Here is a 26,614-nt window from a genome sequence, read left to right on the forward strand (position 1 = left end):
CTTCTTCAAAACTGGAGAGAAAAGGAACTAGATCGAAGGCAGGGCTGCGATCGGACAAAAGAATAAAAGAACCAAAAGAAGTAAAAGAGATTAGAAGCTGGACAAGATGGTAATAGGCTGGGATTAGGTGTAAAGTGTACTGGCAGGGCAAAAGATAGCTGCCAGGTGTGAGAGAGAAACAAAAGGAAAGGGGGGGGGGAGGAAAGGAGTGGAAAAATATAAGTAAAAATGAAATGGGGGCCGAGGTTATGATCTGAAATTGTTGAACTCGATATTGAGACCGGAAGGCTTGCTGCAGTTGTACAAGGTATTGGTGAGACCACACCTGGAATACTGCATACAGTTTTGGTGTCCATACTTAAGAAAAGACATACTTGCTCTCGAGGCAGTACAAAGAAGGTTCACTCGGTTAATCCCGGGGATGAGGGGGTTGATATATGAGGAGAGGTTGAGTAGATTGGGACTCTACTCATTGGAGTTCAGAAGAATGAGAGGCGATCTTATTGAAACATATAAGATTGTGAAGGGGCTTGATCGGGTGAATGCGGTGAGGATGTTTCCAATGATGGGTGAAACTAGAACTAGGGGGCATAATTCTTAGAATAAGGGGCTGCTCTTTCAACACTGAGATGAGGAGAAACTTTTTTACTCAGAGTGTGGTAGGTCTGTGGAATTTGCTGCCCCAGAGAGCTGTGGAAGCTACATCATTAAATATATTTAAAACAGAAATAGACAGTTTCCTAGAAGTAAAGGGAATTAGGGGTTACGGGGAGCGGGTAGGAAATCGGACATGAGGCTAAGTTCGGATCGGTCATGGCCCTGTGGGTGGCGGAGCGGGCCCAGGGGCCGTGTAGCCTGGTCCTGCTCTTCTTGTGTTCTAATTCTCTGTTAGATTTCAGGAGATGGTTCTATTCACAGGGATTAGTGGAGACCTCGGGAACAGGCTGCCAGCTAGGAGTCCTTCAAGAGTAAATTGGGCCTGTTCCTGGCTGGGGTGGAGATCACCTCTTACAGAAGGTAAGTACTGCAGGAAATATAGGGACAGAGTGATCTCCTGGACGAGTTTCGATCGCCTAGATGGGTCGGAGAGGAAATTCCCAGATTTTTTCTCCCAATTTGGCCATTGGGTTTTTTATCTGGTTTTTCGCCTCTCCCGGGAGATCACATGGGTTTGGGTGGGACGGAGAGTGAAAGTAGATTTGAGGTCAGGATCAGATCAGCCATGATCTTATTGAATGGCGGAGCAGGCTCGAGGGGTCGATTGGCCTACTCCTGCTCCTATTTCTTATGTTCTTAAGGCCACAGGATGGCTTGTGTGGGAAGTAAAAAACATCACATTGGTACAGTTGACTCTTGTGAAATTGAGGCTAAGATAGACAGCCGCACAGAGTTAAAGGAGCTTTACTAAAGATAAACCATGTCGCATCTAACCATGATGAAGCTGGATGCTCAGAATGGAAGAGTGTTCGTTTTCCTGACACCGACATCATAGGAACAGCAGGGGTTGGCCATTGAATGGCGGAACAGGCTCGAGGGGCTCAATCAGATCATGGCTGATCTGCGACCTAATTCCACATACCTGCCTTTGATTAACAGAAAGCTATCAATCTCCGATTTAAAATTAACAATTGATCGAGCATCAATTGCCGTTTGCGGAAGAGAGTTCCAAACTTCTACCACCCTTTGTGTGTAGAAGTGTTTCCTAATTTCACTCCTGAAAGGTCTGGCTCTAATTTTTAGACTCTGCCCCCTAGTCCTAGAATCCCCAACCAACAGAAATAATTTCTCTCTATCTACCCTATCAGTTCCCCTTAATATCTTGAAAACTTCGATCAGGCCGCTCCTTAACCTTCTAAATTCTAGGGAATACAACCCTAGTTTGTGTAATCTCTCCTCGTAACTTAACCCTTGGAGTCCGGGTATCATTCTGGTAAACCTACGCTGCACTCCCTCCAAGGCCAATATGTCCTTCCTAAGGTGTGGTGCCCAGAACTGCTCCCAGTGCTCCAGGTGTGGTCTAACCAGGGCTTTGTACAGCTGCAGCATAACTTCTACCCCCTTGTATTCTAGTCCTCTAGATATAAAGGCCAGCATTCCATTAGCCATTTTGATTATTTTCTGTACCTAAGTCATTAATAAATATTGTGAATAGTTGAGGCCCCAACACGGATCCCTGCGGGACACCACTAGTCACATCCTGCCAGTTTGAGTACCTGCCCATTATCCCCACTCTCTCTCTCCTGCCACTGAGCCAATTTTCTAACCAGGTCAATAATTTGCCCTTAATTCCGTGGGCTTCTGCCTTGGTTAACAGTCTCTTATGTGGAACTTTATCAACTGCCTTCTGGAAGTCCATATAAATAACACCCATAGACAATCCCCTGTCCACTACTTTAGTCACCTCTTCCAAAAATTCAATCAGGTTTGTCAGCCATGACCTACCTTTCACAAATCCATGCTGGCTCTCTCTGATTAACTGAAATTTTTGAGGTGTTCAGTCACCCTATCCTTAATTATAGACTCTAGCAATTTCCTGACAACAGATGTTAGGCTAACTGGTCTATAAGTCAGGATGGTGTGTGACTTGGAGGGGAACTTGGAGGTGGTGGTGTTCCCATGCGCCTGCTGCCCTTGTCCTTCTAGGTGGAAGAGGTCGCGGGTTTGGGAGGTGCTGCCGAAGAAGCCTTGGCGAGTTGCTGCAGTGCATCTTGTAGATGGTACACACTGCAGCCACGGTGCCCCGGTGGTGGAGGGAGTGAATGTTTAAGGTGGTGGATGGGGTACCAATGAAGCGGGCTGCTTTGTCCTGGATGGTGTCGAGCTTCTTGAGTGTTGTTGGAGCTGCACTCATCCAGGCAAGTGGAGAGTATTCCATCACACTCCTTACTTGTGCCTTGTAGATGGTGGAAAGGCTTTGGGGAGTCAGGAGGTGAGACACTCGCCACAGAATACTTAGCCTCTTACCTGCTCTTGTTGCCACAGTATTTATGTGGCTGGTCCAGTTAAGTTTCTGGTTAATGGTGACACTCCAGGATGTTGATAGTGGGGGATTCAGTGATGGTAATGCCATTGAATGTCAAGGGGAAGTGGCTAGACTCTCGCTTGTTGGAGATAGTCATTGCCTGGCACTTGTGTGGCGCGAATGTTACCTGCTACTTATCAGCCCAAGCCTGAACGTCGTCCAGGTCTTGTTGCATGCGGGCATGGACTGCTTCATTATCTCTGGAGTTGCGAATGGCGCTGAACACTGTGCAGTCATCAGCGAACATCCCCATTTCTGACTTTATGTTGGAGGGAAGGTCATTGATGAAGCAGCTGAAGATGGTTGGGCCTAGGACACTGCCCTGATGAACTCCTGCAGCGATGTCCTGGGGCTGTGATGATTGACCTTCAATCACCACAACCATCTTCCTTTGTGCTAGGTATGACTCCAGCAGCTCTTAGTAGCTGTTTCATGTTTTCCCTTTCAAATGCTACATTGAACTTAATCATGTTATGAACGCTATTGGATAAATGTTCATGCACAGCTATGCTGTTAACTAAATCTGGCTCATTACTCATTACTAAATCTAACATGGCATGCCCCCTTGTTGCCTCTAGGTCATATATTTGTAGAAAACTATCCCGGACACACAAGAAATTCACTACCTTTCTGACAGTTGCTAGTCTGCATATCCCAATCCAAATTAAAGTTTAAAATCCCCCATTAAAACCATTCTGCCTTTACTACACGCTTGTCTAATCTCTGCATTTATACAATCTAGCACTTCACAGCTGCTACCAGGGGGTCTACACACAGCCCCCACTACAGACTTAAATCCTTTCCTATTTTTTAATTCTACCCATACAGTCTCCACCGCCTGCTTACCTCTCATTCTATCCTAATTTTAATTCTAAGCTGCCTGCTTACCTCTTGTTATATCATCCTAATTTTGATGAATGCAAAATTAATCCAAAGTAAAGAAAAAGATATAAAAGTTCAGTATTTGAAATGGTTGACAGCTACCAACACAAGTGAATGCCACGGTGATTGTTTCTAAACATCACCTTTCCTACCTCTGCAAATTCTGTTCATATTTCCTGAGTCTGTCCTCCTTTCAAGAAAAGACCAAAAGTGAATCGTATTAAGTATTGATAATATAATGTTTTACAACTGACCAATAGTACAGGTAGACTATCCTTTATCCGAACTTCCGAAAACCTCTAAAAACCGAAAGTTTTTTCGTTCAGCGTAAGTCGTGCGCACGACGCCGCCCCCCGCCCCCGCCGACCCCCCCGCCGACCCCCACCCCCGACCCCACGCTGACCCCCGCCGACCCCCCCCGCCGACGCCGACCCCCGCCGCCAGCCCCCGCCGCCGACCCCCCCGCCGACCCCGACCCCCCCCCCCCGCCAACCCCCACCCCCGACCCGACGCCGACCCCCACCCCTGACAAATTTCCCAGTCTTATAAAATACCTTCTGAAATCCGAAACACGGCTGGTCCCGAGGTTTTCGGATAAAGGATAGTCTACCTGTATTAGTAATTACCACAGGAATAACCCATGACAACAACAACTTGCGCCTTTAACGTAGCGTCATCAAACAAAATTAGACACCGAGCCACATAAGGAGACACTAGGACAGATGACCAAAAGCTTGGTCAAAGGGGTAGGTTTTAAGGAGCATCTTAAAGGATTCTTTCCTTCTTAAGTCACATCATTCAAGTAACAGTGTTAACGGGTGAAACATTTCTGTAGTCACTCACGTTGCACTAAAACAGTAGGGTGAGGCCAGTGCCAAATGCAGTCCCCTTGATCCTTGCATTCAGCCTGTGATGTACTTTTAATACAGTATGAATATATCAGGAACTCATTCTTTATCAATCTTTCATCTGAGTTACCATGGTTAAAATTCTCATTAAAAGCAGGAGACTAATTTGTTCTCTAATACGATATTATGTACATATTATTTTAATAAATGAATAAGAAATCAAAAATGTTTCTGTCATTCACAGAAGACATGTAAATTGAATAGCATGCATCATATATTGGGCACAGAACTCCAAGGAGAGGACATAAGGGACCTCTGTAGCCTTATAAAGGATGGGACACGACAACTCTTAGTATCCTGAGAAGAAATATTTGGTCCACAGTACAGCAGCAAGAGCTCGTTCTGCTCTGTTACACAAACAGGGCAATATTTAGGCTCTTGGTACCTCCAAGAAGGAGACATTCCAACAAGAGAACATTCCAGCCCTCAATATCCTGACAAAGGAACATTCAACCCTTAGTCATCCAAAAAGGGGACATTCTGGCCATTGATACCCTAAGAAGGGTCTCTGAAGAAGGAGACAAGCCCATAGTACATTGTGAATGACATGTTCTGGCACTCAGTATCCTGAGACACAGACCTAGGGGACGAAATTGGCTGGCTTTGCGACCGGGTGCGGCGCTGACATCGACTCCCGCCATATTCAGTGGGAGTTTTGCAGCGGCGCTATGGCGTTGTGCCCCGATCTCCTTCGCCCAGAGATCGTGATGTCATCGCCCCAGTAGCGCCACGGACCCAAAATTGACTTCCGCCCCCTGTAGCAGCGGTGGTCGAAAACACCGACAGCCGCAGGAGGCGTGCATCGGGCGGCCGGCCGCTTCGGGGGGGCGATGATTAAAGGCGAGGTGGCCGAGGCAAAAAACTTACCTTTCATGTTCCAGTTTTTTTCACGAGTTCCTGCCTGCGCTCGATCAACCCCAGCACTCTGCTTGAGCGCCGGGCTGATCGCGTGGGATCGCGGCTGCCTTGGTGGTCCAGGCAGGTACTCTTTATATTGCAGAGCCTGCAGCGATGGCCCTTCCCTTTAAGGGAGGGAAGGAGCCTTTGAACGCGGCGGCGCTGCACGGCCCAGTGTGCCGCGCTACTGAAGTCTCCGCCCCGCCAGCTGCCGATTGCGTTCCAAGAAGGAAGTGGTGTGCTTGATTTTGCGCTCCACTTCCTTTTTGAAGCGCAAATGGCGAATTTTTCAAAAGTTTGAAATCGTTAGCGCCTGGCGCTAACTCTTCAAACTTTTTAAAATGAGCGGCCCAAACAGGGCGATGATGAATTTCTCCCCCATTATGCATTGCCGGTTTGGAGGCCCTGGAAAAGGAGTTGGAGGAGGAGACTAAAATCATGTTATGACTTGAAATCAAAAACACCTCCAAATCATATTTAAACAAATAAAATAATTCCAATGAACTATGCATTAGAAGGAAAGAAGCAGGATGTATGAACTCTGATTATAGATGAAGGATCCAATCTCACTATAAAATCTTCGGTGTTAATTAGACCTTCCAGGAAGTTGAGTACTCTCAAGATCTAAAGCTCAAAAGCACGTCACATGCAGTATTGCAGCAGAAACCAGGCTGAGAGAAAAGCGAGGCTATTCTGTGATATATGACTTCTGCTATTCTAATTAATTTATGTTTGGTTTTAATCCCTGCAGGGATATGGAAATCCTATAATATGGTCAGAGGGATGCAGAAATCCCTTCTTGCAAGGGGGGCGGGGGGGAAAGAAAGATTTTTTTTGGATGATTGTATGAATGAAGTCATTCAGGAAGTCTGCAGCAGCCTAACCTCAATGAACTTGAATCCTTAGCCCAGCTGTGGCTCGTCAGTCACCAAACAGGCCGGCCACACAATAGAGGAAGTGCTGTCAACCGTGGGCGCGTTTAATAACTCTACTTGGGCTCCTTAGTTAGCTGGGGGTGGGGGGGCGGGGAGTGCTGTGCGATGGTTATCGTCCTCCTCCTATTGTTTGCTGCTTGCAGTGTAGTGGTCGTCTAATTATTTCCTTCGCTGTGGTCACTGATGACCAAAACTTTCAGTCATTTACTGAGTGATTGATGTTGCATTTGCAAGTGGCTTACAGGAACCGTCAGATAGCGAGAACAATGAAGATGTAGATTGAAACCAGAGTCCGTCCTTTACTTCAGAATTCAAAGTAGCCAAAAAGTTCACAATAATATCAAACGACATAAAGAATTGTAGCATAAAAAGAAAGACTTGCATTTCTATAGCGCCTTTCACGACCTCAGGACGTCCCAAAGCGCTTTACAGCCAATGAAGTACTTTTGAAGTATAGTCACTGTTGCAATGTAGAATTTTTTGCTGTAGATTTACAAATGGACATATGTTTGATTTAAATAGTATGGGCACTTATAACCAACAATCATGGTGCATGTGCAAATCTGATAATTTTATACAATGCCGCCTTTTGTGTCAAACAGATGTGGAGTAATGATCATTTTCAATTATAAAGGATGATAGTTTCAGTGGAAACTTTGGTAACTTTTCCTACACAGCAACATAACATAGCATTTAAAGTAATTCATTGTCTGTGAAACCCTATGAGACATTTGCGAGAGACTTAAGATGCTGTATAAATACAAATCTTTCACTCTCACAGTACTCTACTTGAAGGCTGTTTTTTTTTTAATGGCTTAATCTTGTTTCAAAACATTATGCGATGCAGGGATTTTCTCAGAGATTCAACCTGGTTGTCCCTGAAATGATTGCAGGGAGTTTGTTGACATGCTAACTCTTAAATATGACAACAATACTAACAAAATGATGGAAGATCATTTTTATTGCAGCAGAGTGTCTTCAAGCCATCACAAAACTTGCAGGATCATAATAACTATGGCCCATGCATATAAAATTCAGCAATTGTGTAGCTGTCTGTACCTCTAGTAGGCTGTAGTCATAGAAAAGGATAGGATAGATTAAATTTGGACCTTTCAACAAATGGAAATTATGCAAAGACTGAGGTGCTTTATTAAAAAAAAAACTAAGTGTGGTTTACTTGTAATTGCTGGAGGTGTTGGCAAACCAGGGCAGAAAGTCTTCAGCCGGTAATGTTGTATACCGAATCTGCACATTTAATCTACTGCGTATTGAAATGTTATTGCTCCTTTATCCCAGTACTTGTAAATGTTAATGCACTATCGAAACTATTATGCATTTCATTAATAGCACTTTTTAATGTTCTATTTGGCAGATAAGAGCAAATATTCCACAGTAAGGTGAAGAAAGCAGAGTGTCCTTATTTAAAAGAAAAGTAAGTGAAATCAGAATCCGCTTTCCATTTCTTTTCAATTATTGCTAATTAATTCAGATGACAGATGCTTATCTTGCCTGTTTATTTTGAATATTCTTTTTGCACTGTTAGAACTATGTTCTATTAAGTATGATTCTTGCTACCACAGTATTACAGGGGTTCCACTAGCAGTGCCACCTAGGTCACTTTTGATGCACTTACAGTGGCACCTTACAAGCTAATCTAAGTCATGGGGGGGGGGGGCGGGGGAGGAAATTACACTCAATACTGCTTCTGAATCAAGTGAGATGATGCCTTCTCCTTGACAAGTAAGTCTAACTTGTCAATTGGACAAACCCATCAACTGCATGACTAGAGTCGAAGCAATCAAATTCCCAATGAAGGAAGCGTTATTGAATAGATTTATGATTAGAACGTTTTAGGAAATGTGTGTGAGTGTGAGAACCGTGTAAATCAGTTGCCAGATGGACGAATGCATTCCTAGTAAATGGTCAATGATGTTGCACACGGTCAATTGATTAGTTCATAGATGAGATGGTGATGGAGGTGGGAGACTTCAGCATCCTGCTCCACAGATCCACCCAGTGGCCAAATCCTGTGACTACGTCGTAACAGTATTTGCAATAGTAAATGTTAACGCAAATGTGAGGGGCAGAGTGAGTGGCGCCGTGTCCTCGGAAGGGCTGACGCGGCTGGATATACTGGGCATTACGACGGCTTCCTCTGGAACATCTGGAGAAACAGAAGAGAAGGGCAGCACGGTGGCATAGTGGTTAGCACTGTTGCCTCACAGCGCCAGGGACCCGGGTTCAAATCCGGCCTCGGGTGACTGTCTCTGTGGAGTTTGCACATTCTCCCCGTGTTTGCGTGGGTTTCCTCCCACAGTCCAAAGATGTGCGGGTTAGGTTGATTGGCCATGATAAAAATTGGCCCTTAGTGTTAGGGGGGATTAAATACGGGGTTACGGGGATAGGGCTTGGGTGGGATGGCTGTCGGTGTAGGGACCGGGTGCTAGGGTTTGGATGATCAGCCATGATCTCGTTGAATGGCGGAGCAGGCTCGAAGGGCCGAATGGCCTACTCCTGCTCCTATGTTTCTATGTAAGAGAACAGAGGTTACAATGGTATATCCTTATAAAGCAGCCTTTACACTTAGCTTGTAGTAGGAAGATTGACATGGTACCGTATATGTTTAGTTACCGGTGATTGAATGAGAAATAGGATGGGAAGAAAGAGTAGGTGTTAACAGTGAACCCAGTGTGGGGACCAGTTTTCCTACTTCACTATCTTAAACCCTCTTTGTGGTCTTTCTCTCCAGCATTTGCAAGACTTCCCCCTCATGTGGGCTACCAGGATGGGTGTATGAGCTCCATCCTTCTCTGCCTGTTCTCTCTCTTGTGATGGGCTGTCTTCTTTGGAACCAGAGTAGAGGAAGTGTGAAGCTACAATTTTCTTGATAATGTACAGGGACACCCAAATATCAGCATGCAGTCCACACTGGGTTTGGTAACATATCTTGGCATCATGTAGTTACATTACATAGGAGGATTACTTTGGGCTGAATGCATGCAAGGTATGAGGGAAGGAACAGTTCCTGGTAAAGGCTAGGTGTATCCTGCAGTATAATGGATATTCAGGGACAGACTTGAAAGTACTTGAAGACAATATGAGGAGGAAGTAATTGTAAGTGTCATGGATGCTTTGTACGTCACATTAATGGAAAGTAAGTGTGTTCTCCTACCTTGCCTGATCTGATAAGGTCATTAAACCTCTCCTGGTATTGGATCCAAGTTTGTACTATGATGCTCGTAGCATTCATGCTAGTAGTCACCTCCTGTCATTGCAACTCACCTAGACATCCTTTGCGGCTCTGTCCCAATTAGTGCCCCCAACCTGTGCCTTACTTTCTGCAGTAGAATTTCTGTGGTCCTATGTGAAAAATTTAGTTGTGTTTGTGCTACTGAACTCCTTCCAGACATTGTGAAACATCAAAGAACCTTGCTTCCTTGAACAAAAACACAAACTACAAGGGCTGCATCTTTAAGCTGCTGCAGGCCTTTAAACCCTACAGTACCATCTGTTCCCTCCTGCCCTGCATGGACTACCAATCACTGCCAATTTCAATGCTGGAAGCTTGCCTCCATTATATTAATGAGGCTGACCTTAGAATTACAAGCGGATTCAATGCACTGAAGGTTGGGCAGGTCAATAGACTTTAAGCTCAATTGGAAAATCTAGGCTGATCGCTCCAATGGTCACCTCACCGGGCCCTCTGAGCTCTGCCCTACACACTCCAGCATTAAAACTTCTGCCATATATACCTCATTTGCATCAAGTACAGTTCACCCATCACGCCTGTCCTCTCTGGCTCCCTGTTCTTCAGCGCACTGAATTGAAAATCCTTGCCCTTTACAAATCCCTTCATGGCCTCACCCTGCCCTACTGCTATAACCTCCTCCTGCCCAATGTCCCAATCTACACCCTTCGGTCCTCCGAATCTGGCCTCCTGTATGTCACCCAATGTCACTGCCCTTTCATGTAACTGGGTCTCTATGTCCTGTTGGGAGAAAGAAAACGTCAACTGTGTGTGTAAGTCAGGTTTGAATAATGTTTCTGGAACCTGAAATTGTGCAGATTGTATGTAGGTCACTAGAGGGAATAGCTCGATGGGCTGAAAGAACCCCTCTTATCCCATGCTTTTTTATAAATTCTCCCACCTATGAAAAAGCACACCGACGTTCATACACATGAGTTCTTACAATACAGCAGAGCCTCCATTATCTGGGCTTCTACACACACCATTCTGATTATTCATCTGGCACTTTTGCAGGACAAAGCCTTGTGTGAGACATTCTGTAATTGCCTAGCTTCTCCTTTTCCGAAACTACATCATACTTATTTTGTTATTTACTTTTGCACTTGCCTTCATTCCTGTACCCATGACAGACAAAAATGTTGGGATTAAATGCGATTAGGACTATTTGTTCATGGGGTGAATAAAACTCCAACACGGACTGGTTTGGTCGAATGGCCTCTTTCTGTGTTGTAACTTCCTAAAGTGACTACACTTCAAAAAGTATTTATTTGATTGTAAAGCGTTTTGGAACATCCTGAGGTTGCGAAAGATGCTATATAAATGCAAGTCTGTCTGTCTTTTTTTCTCTCTCTCACACCAGGCAGGGCAGTCTTCATTATGGTGGATAAAATTATGTTCTACTGTATTAACAAAAATGTCAATGTTGTGTTGTTGATGACTAATACAATTCTGTGTACAGTTTTGATTAAAATGTCTTCAGAAATCCACCAACCTATCGCAGGTAGGGGCTCAATGTAGTTTGTGAGATAGCAAAATACTGCAGATGCTGGAAATCCGAAATAACAACAAAAAATGCTGGAAAAACTCAGCAGGCCAGGCAACATCCGTGGAGAGAAATTAGAGTCGACGTTTCGGGTCGAAACCCTTTTTCAAACTGGAAAGGAAATAAAATAGATCGAAGGCAGGGCTGCGATAGAACAAAAGAAGTAAAGAGACATTAAGAGGTATTCAAAACCAGACGAGATGGTAATAGGACAGTGGAGACAAAAGACGGCAGGATTAGGTGTGAAGTGTACTGGCAGGATGGGAGACAGCTGCCGTGTGGGAGAGAGAAAAAAAAGGAAGGGGGGGGGGAAGGGAAGATCCAAAACAAAAGGGTGGAAAAAAAATATAAGTAAAAATGTAATAGGGGCCGAGGTTATGATCTGAAATTGTTGAACTCGATGTTGAGTCCGGAAGGCTGCAAAGTGCCTAATCGGAAGATGAGGTGCTGTTCCTCGAGTTTACGTTGAGCTTCCGTGGAACAATGCAAGAGGCCAAGGACGGTGAGGTCCAAGTGGGAATGGAGCGAAGAATTAAAATGACAGGCGACCGGAAGCTCGGGGTCACCCTTACGGACTGAACGGAGGTGTTCCGCAAAGCAGTCACCCAATCTGCGTTTGGTCTCCCCAATGTAGCGGAGACCGCATCGTGAGCAGCGAATACAGTATACTAGATTGCAAGAAGTACAAGTAAATCGCTGTTTCACCTGGCCTGCTGAGTTTTTCCAGCATTTTCTGTAGTTTGTGGGGGATTGTTTTAAATCCAGTCAGTAGATATTCATGGCTGTGTGGCAGTCAATCAGAAAAGGACTTGCATACCTAAAGGAGTTTTAATGGAGCTTTGAAACAGAAGCACTGACATAGGGTTTAGGGGCAAGATCTAATGATATGGTCAGAATATTCTGCCATTTTTAAGGCCGTGATAGCCTGTAATTGATTTTTTTGTTTTTATTTCTGGAGTTTGTCACTAAGGAGATGACCTGCCAGAAAATGCGTTCCAAACGTGAAGCATTTGAAGTTGTATTATGTTATAGCAGGGACTGAGATTGGGAATCATGCTGTTTCTGCAACTACAACAGGGAATGCCCGTGCCTGGGCCTGGGTTTCTGTCACTCACAGAGACAAGAGCAAAGAGAACCAATCAACACCATGTGGTAAACCACTGTCATACCTGTCTGTGTCTGTATGTGTATTCCACTAGGTACAGGTCTGGACATGCCTCGGCTGACTCCTCCCACTATTCCAGGTATATAAGTGACTACCTCCCAGTCCCTTAGTATTCTGGACGGGTCGACCACTCGAGACAAGACCTTCATTCTTTAGTTAATAAAAGCCTGATTGTTACTCGCTCAACTTCAGTCTTTTGAGTAATTGATGGCGCATCAATTTTATTAACTAAATTTTTTATAATGGAGAAGATCCTCACACCAGCATGCCTGGACCTGGACAGTCGGGAAGCGGACGCTTCCACCAAGTTTGCTCACTGGCTCACGTGCTTCGAGACATTCCTGACTGCCTCCACTGCGGTCGAAACGGATGCGGACAAACTGTCTGTCCTGTTCTCCAAGGTGAACCACCGAGTGTACTCAGTCATCCGGGACGCGACCTCGTACACAGCCGCCCTCCAGCTCCTCAAGACCCAGTACACGCGCCCTGTGAACGAAGTATATGCTAGGCACCTTCTGGGGAGTCGCAAGCAACAACCTGGGGAATCGACTGAGGAATACCTCCAAGCACTGTCCGTGCTTGGCCGGGCCTGTGGGTGTAAGGCGGTAACGCCCACTAAGTACACGGAGGAACTGATCCGGGATGCCTTCGTAGCGGGCCACAGGTCCAACTACACCCGACAGCGACTGCTGGAGCAGAGTGACCTCACCCTCGACAAAGCCTCTGACATCGCACTAACGCTGGACGCAGCCTTCCGGGGCATGGATGCCTACTCCTCTGCACCGTGGACGCCGCGGGGAACGACAACCTGGGACACGGTAGGACAGCCCCATAGCACCGTGCCACCCCAGCCACAGCCCAACAACGGCCCAACTACCGCAGCAGTGTCCCAAAGCCAGACAGCAGTATCCCAAGGCCAGAAATGCTACTTCTGTGGCCAGGCCAAACACCCCAGAGCGCGCTGCCCGGCGAAGAATGCAACCTGCTCGGGCTGCGGGAAAAAGGGACACTACGCCAGCGTCTGCAAGGCCAAAGCCACCCCGAACGCCAGCAGCGCCGCGTGTGGGCCGTGCGAGCCGCCATCTTGGGCCTCCCCAGCCATGTGCGAACCACCGCAGCAGCAGCCATCTTGGACGACTCCAGCCACATGGGAATCATGGGCGCCGCCATCTTGGACACCAGCCGGGATGCAGCAGACCGCCAACCCCCCCCCATCTGATACTCGCAGCGACACACCGACCCCTACGCTGGCCTCTGTGACGCTGGACCAAACGAGACCGCACCAGCTAGCTCGGTCCAAAATGGACGTTAAGGTAAACGGCCATGCAATAAACTGCCTTTTTGACTCCGGGAGCACAGAGAGCTTCATCCACCCCGACACGGTGCGGCGTTGCTCTCTCCCAGTCCTGCCTGCGCACCAGCGGATTTCTATGGCCTCCGAGTCCCAGTCAGCGGACATTGGCGGCTACTGCGTGGTGACACTAGTAGTAGACGGGACTGTGTTCAATAATTTTAAACTCCTGGTCCTGCCCGACCTCTGCGCTGCCGTTCTACTGGGGTTGGATTTCCAGTGCCACCTCAAAAGCGTTACGATGGCGTACGGTGGCCCCCTCCCCCCACTCACAGTCCGCAGCCAGCAGCCTCCAAATTGCCCGCCGCGCACTAGATGCAACCTCTCCACACTCAGAGTCCCACCCCCCCCACTGTTTGCTAACCTCACCCCCGACTGTAAGCCCATCGCCACAAAGAGCAGGCGATACAGTGCCGGGGACAGGGTTTTCATCAAAACCGAAGTGGAACGGCTCCTGAAGGAGGGGATTATTGAGGGCAGCTCCAGCCCCTGGCGAGCCCAGGTTGTGGTCGTTAAGACCGGCGAGAAACAACGCCTGGTCATCGACTACAGCCAAACAATAAACCGCTACACCCTGCTGGACGCCTACCCACTCCCCCGCATAGCTGACATGGTCAACCAGATCGCGCAGTACCGCGTCTTTTCGACCATTGACCTGAAATCAGCGTACCACCAGCTCCCCATCAGCCCTGAAGACCGCCAGTATACTGCTTTTGAGGCAAACGGCCGCCTCTATCACTTCCTTAGGGTTCCCTTCGGCGTTACCAACGGGGTCTCCGTCTTCCAAAGGGAGATGGACCGGATGGTCGATCAAAACGAGCTGCAGGCCACTTTCCCTTACCTAGATAATGTGACCATCTGCGGCCATGACTTGCAGGACCATGACGCAAACCTCGAGAAATTCCTCCGCACCGCCCAACTCCTGAACCTGACATATAACAAGGAGAAGTGCATATTCCGCACAGACCGCCTCGCCATCCTTGGCTGTGTTGTAGAACACGGGGTCATCGGTCCCGACCCGGACCGGATGCGTCCCCTTATGGAACTCCCACTGCCCCACTGCCTAAAAGCTCTGAAGAGGTGCCTAGGGTTTTTTTCCTACTACGCTCAGTGGGTCCCCTACTATGCAGACAAAGCCCGTCCGCTGATCAAGTCCACCTCTTTTCCCGTGACGGCAGAGGCCCGCTTAGCCTTCCACCGTATCAAGGAAGACATTGCCAAAGCCACCATGCACGCAGTGGACGAATCCATCCCCTTCCAGGTGGAAAGCGATGCGTCCGACTTCGCTCTGGCCGCCACCCTTAATCAGGCGGGGAGACCTGTGGCATTCTTCTCACGAACCCTCCAGGGCCCGGAGACCAGACACTCCGCGGTCGAGAAGGAGGCCCAGGCTATCGTGGAGGCTGTGCGTCATTGGAGGCACTACCTGGCCGGAAAACGATTTACCCTGCTCACTGACCAGCGTTCAGTTGCTTTTATGTTCAACAACAAGCAGAGGGGCAAAATCAAAAATGACAAGATCTTGAGGTGGAGAATCGAACTTTCCACCTACAATTACGAGATCTTGTACCGGCCTGGGAAGCTCAATGAACCCCCAGATGCCCTATCGCGTGGCACCTGCGCCAGCGCGCAGATCGATAGGCTGAGGGCCCTCCACAATGACCTCTGCCACCCGGGGGTCACCAGGTTCTTCCACTTCATCAAGGCCCGCAACCTGCCTTACTCCATTGAGGAGGTCAGGACCATGACCAAGAACTGCCAAGTCTGCGCTGAGTGCAAACCGCACTTTTATAGACCAGACAGAGCCCACCTGATAAAAGCCACTCGCCCTTTCGAACGCCTGAGCGTCGATTTTAAAGGGCCTCTCCCCTCCTCCGACCGCAATGTGTACTTCCTCAACATCATTGACGAGTACTCCCGGTTCCCGTTCGCTATCCCCTGCCCGGACATGACCAGTGCCACGGTCATTAAATGTCTGAACAGCCTCTTCACCCTGTTCGGTTTCCCCAGCTATATCCATAGCGACCGGGGCTCATCGTTTATGAGCGACGAACTCCGCCAGTACCTGCTCGCTAGGGGTATAGCCACAAGCAGGACCACCAGTTACAACCCCCGGGGGAACGGACAGGTGGAAAGAGAGAATGCAACTGTTTGGAAGGCTGCCCTACTAGCCTTAAAGTCTAGGGGCCTTCCGACCTCCCGCTGGCAGGAGGTGCTCCCCGATGCGCTCCACTCGATTCGGTCACTTCTCTGCACTGCCACCAATGCCACCCCTCACGAGAAAATGTTTGTCTTCCCAAGGAAGTCCACATCGGGGACATCGTTACCGCCATGGCTGACGTCCCCAGGGCCGGTACTACTGAGAAGACACGTGAGGGCCAATAAAACGGACCCCCTGGTCGAGAGGGTCGACCTCCTCCACGCCAACCCCCAGTACGCTTACATTGCGTACCCGGACGGGCGGGAGGACACAGTCTCCATACGAGACCTCGCACCCTCGGGGACCGCTGTAACCCACTACCCATTACCACCCCCCCCCCCAACGACCCGATATCCAACCCCAGCAGCCGGCTCGCCTTGGACCGTCACCCACGAGGACTACACTCCAGGGCCCCAGCCTACACGGGACGCGACGCCGGAAGCTCCACCACCCCTGCCGTCGCCACGTCGATCACAGCGGCAGACAAGACCTCCGGAGAGACTCCAATACACGAACTTTTAAATACACTTCACCCCGCCGGACTCATTTTTAAACAAGGGGTGAATGTGGTAAACCACTGTCATACCTGTCTGTGTCTGTATGTGTATTCCACTAGGTACAGGTCTGGACATGCCTCGGCTGACTCCTCCCACTATTCCAGGTATATAAGTGACTACCTCCCAGTCCCTTAGTATTCTGGACGGGTCGACCACTCGAGACAAGACCTTCATTCTTTAGTTAATAAAAGCCTGATTGTTACTCGCTCAACTTCAGTCTTTTGAGTAATTGATGGCGCATCACACCATCAGTAAACAAACTTCTCGCTTCTCATTTTCAGAATTCTGCTACCAAAAAAAAAAAGGTTTGAAAACCCGTCCCATTTGGATTGTGAGTTCTGGTCAGGTTGCTTGTTTTAGTGTGACCTTTAGACTGAAAGAAGATCAATTTAATGGAATCGTGCAGCTTCAGGCTCCTCAGTTCATTCAGATGTTCAAAAAAGGGGCAGATGGTTCAAAAGTAACATGTAACTAAGGAGTAAAGAAAATAATCAGAGATGCTGTCTTTCGGATGAGATGTTAAACCGAGGCCCCGTCTGCTCTCTCAGGTGACATAAAAGACCCCATGGCACTATTTCGACGAAGAGCAGGGGAGTTCTCACCGGTGTCCTGGCCATTATTTATCCCTCTACCAACATCTCTAAGACAGATAATCTGGTCATTATTACACTGGTGTTTATAGTGTTTACATACACTTTAAGTGAAAAAAGGTAGTTTGAAGGAGCCGTGGTTCAGTTGGCATGACAGTGACATTACCATGGAAGACATTGAATGGAGATTTCACCAGGCTTTGCTTTCCTGCAGTAGTGCTACAGTAATTCAAATATATGATCCATTGTTTCAATAACCAACAAATCAGTTCCAGAAATAATTAATTGACAATGCAGTTTAAAAAAAAAGAAAGTCTTGCATTTATATAGCGCCTTTCACAACCGTAGGACATCCAAAGCTCTTTACATTCAATGATGTACTTTTGAAGTGCAGTCAGTGTTATAATGTAGCTAATTTGCATACAGCAAGGTCCCACGAACAGAAAATTCCTAATGGCCCAGAAATTCGGGTCGGAGGCTTCCCGCGGGTGCAAGCCTCCGACCTGCACTTACCTAGCGCGCCGGCCGTTGTGCTGTGGGCCCCCATGGAATTGCGATGCTGGGCCTCCTCCAACTGCCGGCGCACAGTGCTTGCGTATCCCAGGGGCGCAGTTCGTTCGATGCGTCCCCTGGGATCACGTGGGTCATGGAGAGCCAATGGTAGCAGGGAATGCTTCATTTGACAGGAAGGGCTGTCAAACCTATAAATACTGTAAGCCCCAAAACATCACTAAAACCTCAAATAATTTTTTTTTAAATCACATTTTTAAAATAAACTATAAATTACATGAAATAACTATTTTAAACAATTTAAATTTTTGAAAAAATTAGTTCCATTTTCTAACGGGGCTAAAAATAAACTTACCTTTCTTTAAAGTATTTAAAAATAATAAACCTGTGGAAAAAATGTTTTAATTTTAATTAATTCGCCACTTACCTTGTTAAAAGCAGGCTTTGTGACTGCTTTTTACATGTCTAACTTCTGGAGACTTACCCTCCCAGAGAAACCTGAAAAAAAAATGTAAGTACAATGCGCACACGCTGCCTCTCCCGGCATGCGTTCCAGCTCTGAACCCCTTCTTTCAGGGGAACAGAAGTGCCGGTTTCCCACGCATGCGCAATGCATGCACGAAACCGGCACTTCCATTGGGCTTACGGGTGAGTACCCCGTGCGTACTCACCCGTGGAGACCCGAATTTCTGGGCCAATATTCTGTATTTTTGTGGTATTGGTTGAGGGATAAATATTGGCCAGGACACCAGGGAGAACTCCCCTGTTCTTCTTCAAAATAGCAGCTTGGGATCTTTTACATCCACCTGTAAGAGCGGACGGGGCCTCGGTTTCAACATCTCATCCAAAAGACGGCACCTCCAACAGTGCAGCACTCCCTCAGTACTGCACTGGAGTGTCAGCATAGAACGTGTGCTCAAGTCCCTGGAGTGGGACTTGAACCCACAACCTATTGACGCAAAGGCGAGACCGTGTTGGGAGGAGAGGACATTGCTGAACTTGTATTTCCACAGACCCGTAATTCATTCAGTACCCCTGTCCAGCTTGCTTTGGTATTGTGTGTAGAGACTCTTCTGACAATGTTGTGCATGGAAGTGGCAAGTTTTTTAAAATCTCTGCCATCACCTGCAGTGATACTGGCTTACCAATGGTGCCAACTTTCTTTCTTGGTACTTAGAGTAACATAAATATCTGGAACTGTTTTGAAGCACTTGTGAAATACATTTAAGGGTTGCAACAGTTTTGTACAGAAAGTACTTTTAAGCTCATCAAGTGAGTCATTGAAAGCCCAAAGGACCAATGGCTGTCCTGTAAACCGATATGATCCTCATGGTTTAAGTGAGCAAACTGATGAATGGTTTTAATTGAGTTGATTCCTGCTGAAGCTCAGCCAAAGTAGTAATGAAAAGTATGAGTCCTCAATAAAACAATTGATGCACTCAGCAAACCTGTCTCAGGAGTTTAAGCTGCAGTGATTAAAGGTAATAGTTATGCTCTCAGTTAATGCTCTGTGTTTTCTATGTTTATTTGCTTGGAATGCCAAAAGGAATTGGGAGATAATTGGAGAATCATGGCTTGTTGGGGAAAAAAAATCAGGCAGTTTTCAGCAAAAATTGGTAAAAGAGCAAGCAAGAAAACCTGCATTTATAAAGCGCTTTTCGTAATCTCAGGACTTCCCTGTCAGAGGTGCCGCCTTTTGAATGAGATGTTAAACCAAGGCCCAATCTGCCCTCTCGGGTGGAAGTAAAAGATGGCTGTATTTCAAAGAAGAGCAGGGGCGTTCTCCCCGGTGTCCTGGCCAATATTTATCCCTCAACCAACATAACAAAAAAAACAGATTATCAGGTCATTATCACATTGCTGTTTGTGGGAGCTTGTTGTGCGCAAATTGGCTGCCGCGTTTCCTACATTACAGCAGTGACTACACTTCAGAAGTACTTCATTGGCTGTAAAGCACTTTGGGACGTCTTGAGGTTGTAAAAGACGCTATAGAAAGGCAAGTCTCTTTTCTTTAAATAAATAATATGGACTTACATTTACTTAGAGTAAAAAGCTGTATGTCAGCTTTGCTCAGTTGGTCGCACTCTTGTCTCTGAATCAAAAGGTTATAGATTAAAAGTCTCACACCCGGATTTGAGCGCATAATCCAGGCTGGCACTTCAGTGTGGTACTGAGGGGAGCGCTGCATTGCTGGAGGCACTGTCCCCGACATCAAACGTTAAACAGGGCCCTGCACTGATGGGCATTAAAGATCCCTTGGCACTATTTGAAAGCGAGCAGCAAATTTCTCTCAGAGTCTTGGACAATATGGTTTAGAAATTCAGTATTGCCATGTTTGGGGCGCTACAGTCGAGCATGCACTAAATTTAGCGCCTGGCGCAACTTAGCACCACCTTCACCGAAATTGAGTTGCATCGCCCCAAGAGGTTGCTGCTGCGCTAAAGCAGGCGGTGCACAACTATCCTAAGGCGCTAAGCCGGCGAGCCGAGGCGCTACCACCGAGGGCGGGCGCAGCGCAGGTGCGGCGAGTTAGTGATTGCAGGCAGACACGCTGGCGCCGGTCACCTCTTAAAGGGGGAGGGTCAATTTGGCTTGCAGCCACGCCCTGCACATTGGAGCCCTGATTCTAGGCCTGGACAGACCTGCAGCGACATCGTTACGCCTACGACCATGGAGAAGGCTAGGGAGCAAGCGCAGCGCTTCAGTGAGGGGGCCCTGAAGGTTCTGGTTGGCGCAGTGGAGCGCAGGCGACCTATCCTCTTTCCTGACAGTGGCAGGAGGCCGCTGCCCAACGAATATAGAAAAGCTTGGAGGGAGGTGGCACACAGAGTGACCTCCAGCAGCATGGTCCCTAGGACCCCAACGCAATGCAGGAAGAAGTTCAACGACCTCACTCGGGTTGTCAGGGTGAGGACCCTTTCCAGTATCCTCTTCATCCCTGCATATGCACCTCACTTTATGGCCAAAGGATCCTGAAAGCCCCAATGCCCAGCCCTCATCCAACACCTATGGGCCTCTCATGAAACTCACATGCACATTCACCACTTTACACACTGTAAGGGCTATTAGACCATGGGAGGCATTGCAGGCACGATCAGGGCTTCACACTGTACTCAGAGCCCGTCCTTTCTCTTGTAGGGCAAGCTGGCCCACAATGGGAGGCAGCAGCAACGGACCGGGGGAGGCCGTCCTGAACTTAAAGACCTCAGCGATCTGGAGCAGCGAGTGGAACGAATTATGGCAGGCCGGCTGATTGGCCCCATCGCCACTGGAGATGCCGACCCCATTCTGGACAGCAATGGTAAGGTCATTACCTTTTTGACCTCTCTCTTTCCACTTGTGCTTCACACCAGCATCCTTTGCCACTATCGAACCAATGCAGTGCATTGCAGCACTCATGCCTCCCTCGCTGCCGTCCTGTCCTCACACTAAAGCAACTCTTGTACCTCCCTGCTTTCAGATGCTGATTCGCCAGGTGAGGAGGCGAGCCCTCAAGCTGGCACTGTGAGTGAATCGGAAGGCGAGGAGGAGGAAGAGGAAGCCGGAACATCAGTGCCACCCTCAGCCGAGGCAGCCCATGGCCATGATGGGGACACATCTTCCCTGGAGGGGAGCAGGGGGGAAGGGCCTGAGGAGGGTGAAGCTACGGGGCCCAGCGGGCTGCAGCAATGTGGGGGGGTAGGGAAGCTTGGCGGCCTTCTCCCCGGAGGGTGAGTGTGGCCTCCAGTCCTGCTACAGTGAGCGCAGAGGAAGTGCGGCTACTTGCTGAAATGGGCGCCCAGGCGGAACGCAGGCACACTGAGCTCATGGCTGCAGTGGCAAGGATGCCTGACTCCATAGAGTCACTGGCAAGGAGTGTACAGGAATTCGGGGCAGCACAGGCAAGGAGTCTGCAGGACTTCGGGACAGCACAGGCAAGGAGTCTGCAGGACTTTGGTGCAGCACACGCGACTTCCAGCCAAGTGCTTAGTCGTGCCATGAAGTCACTGGCTGGTCTGATGCAGACACAGATCAGGGCCATGCGAGCACTAACTGCTGCCACCCTCGCTGGATTGGCCAGGATTCGCTGGGGCCCTCGCCGCGCCGCAGCAGGCCAGCAGTCTGTGCTTCAGCAGATTGCTGCGCATGCTTCAGTGCTGCCCCGTGTGAGTGCCAGTGTCTCGTCTGACCAGGGAGTGCCTGTGCTCTGTCAGGTTCCAACACTGTCACTCCTCCACTGCAGCTGCCACCACCCGTAGGACAGACTGCTGCCGCCCAAGCAGAGTTGGAGCAGTCAGCAGCCGGGCCCTCCAGGCCCAGAGCTGGTCCAGGCCATCCCCCAAGGGCATCTGCCGACTCACTATCTGACCCTCAGCAGCCTTCCCCCAGCCTTGCTGCAGCCACTGGGGTCCCATTGCGGAGGAGCTGCAGGGCGGGAAGGGGCCAATCTCGCAAGCGAGGCAGATCACCCTCGCAGGCCAAAAAGTAGGAAGTGTGGCAAAATGTTGTGTTTCTTTTTTGTGAAGGCCGAGGATCATGGTCATTTTTGTTTAACTCTTTTGTTCATTGTCTCCAGGTTGTGAGAGCCAGTTATGTGTCTGACTTTTTTGGGGGGTTTCTCTGTATTTGTTTGTCATGCGGGAAGGGCACAGAGTTTGTTAAATAAATAATTGTCTTTATTCAGGTTGTGCATGTTTGCTCTTTGAACTATTTGTTGCCTTGACCGGCTCAGGGTTTGCGGAGCGGGTCCATTCATGTTCTTTCAATGGCACAAGCCATTCCCTGAGAGGGGGCCTAGAACTGACTTGCAATAAGCCGCTGACGGACGGCCCTTGCACTTTGTGCCTCCCTCCCATCTTGGTGCTCCTCCTCCTCCTCCTCCTCCTTTTCCTCCTCCTCTGGTGGTCCTCCAATGTCTGCTGACAGTGGCTGAGTCCTGAGGATAGCCAGGTTGTGCAGCATGCAGCACACTACAACGAAATGGGAGACTCGCTCAGGCGAGTACTGTAGGGCTCCCCCGGAATGGTCCAGACAGTGGAACCGTTGCTTTAGCACGCCGATTGTGTGCTCAATGATGTTCCTGGTCGCTTGATGGCTGTCATTGTATCGCTCTTCAGCAGAGGTGGTGGGCGCACGGAGCAGGGTCATCAGCCAGGTGCACAAAGGATAGCCTTTGTCCCCAAGAAGCCAGCCTCCTGGGTGAGCCGGGGCTTCGAAAATGTCTGCCACAGAAGTCTGGCGCAGGATGAAGGCATCGTGGCTGCTGCCTGGAAAGCGGACATTGACAGCTAGTATCAGCTGCCTGTGGTCACACACCAACTGCACGTTCAACAAATGGAACCCCTTCCGGTTGCGGTAATCCTCGGCATTCTCTAGAGGCGCCTGCAAAACCACATGCGTGCAGTCAATGGCGCCCTGGACCATGGGGAAGCCCGCTATTCTTGCAAATCACATTGCACGCTCTTTCTGCTTGTCCAGGGTCATGGGGAAGGAAATGTACTGACGTCTCCTTTTGAAGAGGGCATTCGTGACCTAGCGGATGCAACAATGCACCGCGAACTGGGAGACATTGGCAATGTCCCCAGGAGCGGATTGGAAGGAGCCGGTGGCATAGAAGTTGAGAGCCATTGTCACCTTTACTGCCACCGACAGAGACGTCCTGCTCCTCAGCTGAGGCTGCAGATCTCTCTGAAGCAGGTGGCAGAGCTCAGTGACCACCTCCCTTCTGAATCAAAGCCTCCGAATGCACTGCTCCTCAGACATGTTGAGGTATGAGAACTACTGACGGTATACCCTGGGAGGGTAAGGCCTCCTGTGCCGACGCCTGTTGGCCCTCCTCCGTCTGGCCATGATTGGCACTCTCTCTCGGCGTCTCTGAGCCCTCTCAATGCAATGGAGAAACCCAACGTTTCCACCCATTGCAGCCCCCATTATATGTGGCCACTCAAGGTTATGCCAGTGAAAAATCAATCCAACTGCAAAGCTCTGGGCTGAAGCCAGAAGTACCTGTGCGAGCGCTGAGTCAAAGCAGAAAGCTCTCTCCCTTTGTCTCTCTGCAAATCTCTCTCTCACTCAGGAGTGGTCCAAAATGGCTACCACAAAGAATGCAGGAAGAGTCCCCTTTAAATAGCGCCCCCCCCCAGCCCCACAGTGACTGGGAACCATTCCACTCAACCAGTCGCTGCGAGCGCCAGGCGGAAAGAAAGGGGGCACCACTGAAGTTCCGGTTCAGGGCGCACCAAGGGCGTTGCACCATGAAATGACGTCAGGATCTGCGCGCGCAGCTGAGCGGGCGTTGCGGTTTTGCGCCGCCGCTAAATCTTCACTCAAGTTCGCGAGAGGCGCAGATCGCGCCGGGCCCGGGCGCTAGCCGCTTCGCGCCCCACTTATCGCCCTCTTAAGGCGCTAGCGGCTGGCGCTACCAACTGAATTTCTAGGCCTATATCTCTTTTAACCATCGTCATCAAAAACAGATTAACTGGAGATACGACTGACACCATGTACCTGAGCAATGCAGGCTGATTCTTCCTATAATTGGGAAATGAAATTCTTCTGCTTTTAAGTTTGAACATAAAGTACAGGTAGACTATCCTTTATCCGAAAACCTTGGGACCAGCCGTGTTTCGGTTTTCGGAAAATTTCGGATTTCAGAAGGTATTACAGGCAGCACCCCGTAAGTCACCACTTTCGGTTTTCAGAGGTTTTCTGTTTTCGGAAGTGCGGATAAAGGCTGGTACACTATCCCTTATCCGAAAGGGTGGGGGTCGGGGGTCGGCGGGGAGAAAAGAATATCGGACAGGCCGCTGCAGCTGTCGGACGGGCCGCTGTATTGTTGGGTTCACTCTCCCAGTATACCTCCTTCACACTGCCCGGCTCGGCCTGCAATCTCTTACCCAGGAGGGAACTCTGTGATCCTCTGCCCTGCTCAGTGTAAGTCGTGCGCCACTCTGGTCATGTCGTGCGCACGACTTACGCTGAACGAAAAAACTTTCGGTTTTTAGAGGGTTTCGGTTTTCGGAAGTTCGGATAAAGGATAGTCTACCTGTACTTCATTGGCTGTAAAGCGCATTGGGACATCCTGAGGTCGTGAAAGGCGCTATGTAAATGCAAGCTCTCTCTTTTTAATCTGACCGATGCTTGTGGGATGTTGCCGATGCAGAATGGCTGCTCCATGTATCGACATGGCAACAATCACTTCACCCCCATAAAAGCAATCCATTTTTGAATGCTTTTGAGCTGTTTCAATGATGTAATGAAGCACCATTGAAATGGTTTCTTATATTGTTCAATCACTGACTTTTTCTACCCGGGTGCCTGGTGGAAATGATACTACCACATGTGCTGGCCTTGGAAATGAAATCGGAAGGAAGACTTTGTTTAAAAACAGCTATTAAACGTGACAAATGTTCTTCAGGACAAGTAATTAAAACTAATCATTGTTAGGTGCTTCAGGGATCGATAAATATTACCTGTAAATGGACCCCACTGATGATCGGGAGCATCTAGGGACAAAAGTGCGTTGGGAATAGGCTCTTGTAGTGGCCGCGTGCATTGATTCTGGTAGTAGGACATTGGCTTGTACCCAGCGCCAAGCTGAGCTTTTTCTCATAGTAACTTTGGTAATTGCATTTACAAAAGATAAATTCCCGAGAACAAAACTTTTCTTTGCCTCTTCCATTGGATTTACCACTCTGAAAGACAACTGCTAACACAGCGACTGCCATATATATATGTATATTTATATATTTCTTAACCTCTCCTCCCCTTTCTGTTCTAGACAGACTGTCGTGTCAATTTTGCTGAAAGTTTAGGACAAGTCAAGTCTTATGCATTCTACACATGTTTCAGCATGTGTCCGATCTAATCATCCAAATTAGATGAGACATTCTCTGTTTTGGCTTGTACGTGTATTCATAGGTGGTACTTTTTCACTTCTGCCTTGCGTCGAAAGGATATTTCATTTAGATATGTATTTGTACTATAGATACAGTACTTTTTTATTCCGAATATTCAGTTAATTTAATTTAAATATAATGTGTCATTCTCTTTGAACACAAAAGCAAAAAAGACAGGAAAGAAAAGCATTTATATAGCACCTTTCACAACCTCAGGATGTGCCAAAGCGCTTTACAACCAATCAAGTACTTTTCAAATGAAGGGGGGAGTTTTAATATGGGTGAGCACATGGGACTGAGTGCAGGTGGGGGGAGGGTCAATCGGGAATAATCCTGAGCACGTTGGGAAGCTGGCTCCAACCCGCTGACTTCATGGGTCGGGGATCGGACATTTCCCCGGGGCCGGGGATCGGACAGACCTCTCTAAGGCCTTTACATCCTTCCTAAAGTGCGGTGCCCAGAATTAGACACAATACTCCAGTTGCGGCTGATCCAGTGTTTTATAAAGGTTCATCATAACTTCCTTGCTTTTGTACTCTCTGCCTCTATTTATGAAGCCCAGGATCCCGTATGCTTTTCTAAACGCTTTCTCTGCCGCCTTCAATGATTTGTGCACATATACCCCCAGGTCTCTCTGTTCATGTACCCCCTTTAGGATTGTACCCTTTAGTTTATATTGCCTCTTCTCGTTCTTCCTACCAAAATGTATCACTTCGCATTTTTCTGCGTTAAATTTTATCTACCACGTGTCCACCCATTCCACCAGTCTGTTTATGTCTTCCTGAAGTCTATCACTCTCCTCCTCACTGTTCACTATACTTCCAAGTTTTGTGTCTTCTGCAGATTTTGAAATTGTGCCCTGTACACCCAAGTCCAAGTCATTAACATATATCAAGAAAAGCAGTGGTCCTAATACCGACCCCTGGGGAACAC

General features: G+C 48.3%; 1 protein-coding gene across 1 annotated transcript in view; it reads left to right on the top strand.

The window, feature by feature from the left end:
- Positions 1–26,614, top strand: part of gli2a (GLI family zinc finger 2a) — a 463,484-nt gene that overhangs the window by 66,023 nt on the left and 370,847 nt on the right. The window contains exon 2 of the mRNA XM_085986883.1: positions 8,017–8,076. The gene's annotated coding sequence lies outside the window, so the exon portion shown is untranslated. The remainder of the gene's footprint in view (positions 1–8,016; positions 8,077–26,614) is intronic.

Source organism: Somniosus microcephalus, chromosome 4 (genome assembly GCF_052327205.1).
Source record: "Somniosus microcephalus isolate GS21.2 chromosome 4, FLI_Smic_1.0, whole genome shotgun sequence".
NCBI classification, from domain to species: domain Eukaryota; kingdom Metazoa; phylum Chordata; class Chondrichthyes; order Squaliformes; family Somniosidae; genus Somniosus; species Somniosus microcephalus.